The 4,011-nt window shown below is 41.0% G+C and overlaps 1 pseudogene; it reads left to right on the top strand.

The window, feature by feature from the left end:
* The first annotated feature begins 1,724 nt into the window (after nt 1-1,724).
* LOC121471375 lies at nt 1,725-2,049 on the top strand (annotated as a pseudogene).
* The last annotated feature ends 1,962 nt before the right edge of the window (nt 2,050-4,011 follow it).

Here is a 4,011-nt window from a genome sequence, read left to right as displayed (position 1 = left end):
TTTGAAACAATTAAAATACATATGTGGGAAACTTAGTACACTTGTTTTATCAGACAATATACATTTGGTTTCAAGCGTTACTTTTGATTATACAGAAGTCTGATCAAGAATTTCTCTAGAGAGTAGGGACCAGGACAGAACTCTTGGGACATTGATATCTAAGAGTTGATGGAAAAAGAAACAGTTGCCAAGACAGAGAGAAGGATGGGCCAGAAATAAGTAAAGCCCATTCAAAATGTTGCAGAAGCAAGGGAGGAGGGAATGTTAAGCTGCTAATGCCCAGAAAGGCTAGATAACAATAGATTTTGGCTAGGGATTTTACCTTTTACGTTTTTCCCCTTACTCCAACCGCAGCCTTTTTGAGAGGAATGGGTTGCCAACACCCTAAGTTATGACCTTTAATCTTTAATATACAACTCTGCATATGGGAGCAATAAGATTCCCCCTCTTGCCTCTCTTGAGAATTTGAATTAGAAGATGTAAGAGTGGGAGAGTTAACAGTAGAGGCCCACCTTGAAGAAACTACATAGTGGACCATGAGGTAGAAGCTGGCAATAAAAGCAGAGGCCACGAGTAATTCAAAGACAAATCCATAGACCAGATGAATAAATAAGAAAGCTCTGGGAGAGAAATTTGGAGTGGATGAGCAAAGAAGCAGAAGCCCAGTGAGAGACAGATTCATACAGTATATGAGAGGCGCAGCTGGCATGAAGCAGAGCTCCTTGTCACTGCTCCTCCCTCTCCTCGTTCCAGTTCCGGTCAATGTCCTGGATGTCACAGCAAACTCCCTTCTTCTCCAGATAATATGAATGAGACCCTTTTATTTGTGATCAAAATAACCCAACTGACATAGCAGCCAGAGTAAGAACCCAAGTTTTATAGCTCCCAATCTAGCAATCTCTCCATTATATCTCTTTGTTTTGGCACCTACCTGGGCCTTGCTTCTCCACCTCCTGACCAATTTTCTCTAAACAACCTACCTTGGGTATAGAAGGAGGTAAACAGTTCCCAAGTTATAATTCTCAAAACCTATACTATGAATTATGCCTTCTGTTATTAAGATGACTCCCTCAAACACGGACCTTGTCAACTCATTGCTAGTTTACAAAGATTGACTTATCCCATAATGACTCTGCTGTTGCATAAACAAGTTATCGATCAACTTATTTGCGTATGATTGGATTTTCTTTCCAACTTTATGTCTTATACATGTCTAAACTTGTTGAGTGAACCATTAGAGTTGGTGTTAATTCTAAGAGTTGACTGGTAACTTATATAGAGGTCTGCACAAGAATCTCTCTGGAAGGAAAGTAAGAACCAGGACAAAGCCCTTGGAACATTGATGCATAAGAGTTAGTAGGAAAAGAAGAGGCTGTCAAGGACAGAGAGAAGGATGGGCCGGAGATAAGTACCAGTCAGCGTTCAACCAGAGAAGCAAAACCCACAGGAGATTATATTAAGAGATTTATTGCAGGAAATTGGTTTATACAATTTTGGGGGCTAGAGAGGGAAGTCTGAAATCCGGAGGGTGGGCTGAAAACCCCCAGGCATGGGCTGAAGGTGATGTCCACAGACAGAATTCCTTCTTCATTAGGGAATCTCAGCTCTGCTCTTAAGACATTTCAACTGTTAGAGTCAGACTTACCCAGATTATCTATGATAAACTCCCTTATTTAAAGTCAATTTATCCCCTCCTCTGAGGGAGCCATGGAGGAGCAGCAGTCATGGCTCTGTGGTACCCCGTGGCCACAGGCCTCAAGAAGGGCCATAAGGTCGCTAAGGATGTGAGCAAACCTAGGCACAGCCACAGCCACCAGTGCCTGGCCAAGCATACTAAGTTCATGTGGGACATGACCCGAGAGATGTGCAGCTTCATGCCGTATGAGTAGCGAGTGGAGTGCCATGGAGCTTCTCAAGGTGTCCAAAGACAAGCAGGTCTTCAAGTTCATCAACAAAAGGGTGGGGACACACATCCATGCCAAAAGGAAGAGAGAATTGCTGAGCAGCATCCTGTCAGCCATGAAGAAAGCAGCAGCCAAAAAGAACTAAAACCCTCCCCTCTGTATGCATTAAAGCCTTTTTGAAACTTAAAAAAATTGAAGTAAAATAAAGTCAACTTATTATAGGCTTTAATTACATCGACAAGATAAGATACCTTCACAGTATTGAATAACTGGGGATTGTAGTCTAGACAAGTTGACACTTATGAAAGGATTATCAGAAGCGTCGTGGATGAGGGCTATTATGTAGATGCAAAATGTTTTGCTATGAAAAAAAATAAAGCAATACTTTTATTTCTCTGAGTTTTGATTTTCTCTGGGGAAAAAAGTAAGGAAATTGGATTTGATTGATTTTTTTATATTTGACCAAAATGTATGTATTTATTCATACACCCATAATGCACTGTGCTAGACACACTCATTCATTTCATTGGCAATTCCTGTCAGTTCTGCCTTCAATATATATTGAGAATCCTACTACTTCTCTATGTACTGTGACCATCCTGACCCAAGTCACTATCTTCTCTTTTCTGGATTATTGTAATCACACCTTTAATTGGTTTTCCTGCCTCTCACCTAATCTCCATTATAATTTAACCTCCAGATAGCACCTAGTGTAAAGTCTTCAAAAATCAAGACAGATCAGGCTAAATCCTCCAAACAGGTCCTTCATCACCCAAAGTAAAAGTCCAAGGTCCTTCTATGGCCTGTGCCTTCCTACCTAATCAGAGCCTACTATCACACTCTTGTCACCCAACTAGTTTACCCTCCTTTACTCTATTCCGGTATTACAAGCCTCCTAACTTTTGCTCCAACACCCAAAAAATATTCCCACTACAGGGCCTTTCCATATATTATTCTCTCTGGCCAGAATGAGAAATCTGGTTGGTTGCTTCCTCCTGGCGTGCATCAGCTCAGTTGTCACCCTTTCATAATGGTCTTTCTCTGTCCCTCCTTAGTAAGTATCATCGATCCTCTTGCAGTGTGATAGTGCTGCATCTCCTTTCCCTGGGTTATTCTCTGCATCTACCACTCGGTCAGCTTTGTTTCCTACAGTGCCTAGAACACTGCCTGGATGTGGCTGGCACTCAAAAAAAAAATATTTGTTGAATGAATGAGGGGAAAAAAGATGTCTACTTGTGAGAGTCAGAAAAAAAACAGAATTCTGAGCCTTCACAATACTTTTGTGTTGAGAAAAAAATCCTCTATCAAATTTGGCAGGGAATTCTCTCTGCTTTTTTTCTTTTTTGAATGGTATTGTGATGTCATTTCTCCCATGACCATTCATTGAATAGGTGTTTCTATGGTTACAGTGTTATTTCTAGTCAAAATCCTGCTGAGGAGAAACCTGAATTTGGTATCCCAGTAAGTCAAGATTCCCTTGACATACTATTAAGATAGAGATGGCTTTTCACAAGTCAGCTTCCTGTGTCATTCACCAAATTATTGGAAAGGTAGAGTGGAAGACATATTTAGGGGTTAACTCTGGAGTTTTGAAAAACAGCATTGTAGGAAATAGACAAAATGAGTTGCCAATACATCTGCTCATTGCAACAAAATCAATCGAGTTTTACCTTGCTTCCCGCCACTGGAGCCCTGGTGTACTAGTTGTCATTATGCCCTTATCTTTATAGCCCATCAAGCTGTGGCTTCCTTAGGCTGCTTATTCTTTCTGTCTTATTCTGGGGCTAGGAATAAAAGTACAGACGAGTATACCTCTAGAGCCTAATTTGTGAGTTTACCCTAGAAAACAAATGAAGTACGGCTAATGTTGACATCCCAGGATCTGGCTGTGCTAGAACATCACAGAGGTGCTAACCACGCAATTTAGACACATGCCTTAGCTCCTTAGCTCAGTTCTACACAGCCAGCATAGAGAGCTATGGAAAAGTTTAAAAATTTCATTTTTAGCTTGGTCTCATTTTTTCTTTTTTGGTGCCCCTTCTTCTATCTTGATGGCTCTTCTTCCCACCCATCTCCAATCCAGCTCCTATGACTCATAAACAGCCTA

This window comes from Vulpes lagopus, chromosome 1 (genome assembly GCF_018345385.1).
Source record: "Vulpes lagopus strain Blue_001 chromosome 1, ASM1834538v1, whole genome shotgun sequence".
NCBI classification, from domain to species: domain Eukaryota; kingdom Metazoa; phylum Chordata; class Mammalia; order Carnivora; family Canidae; genus Vulpes; species Vulpes lagopus.
This window is presented reverse-complemented; position numbering and strand designations above follow the sequence as displayed.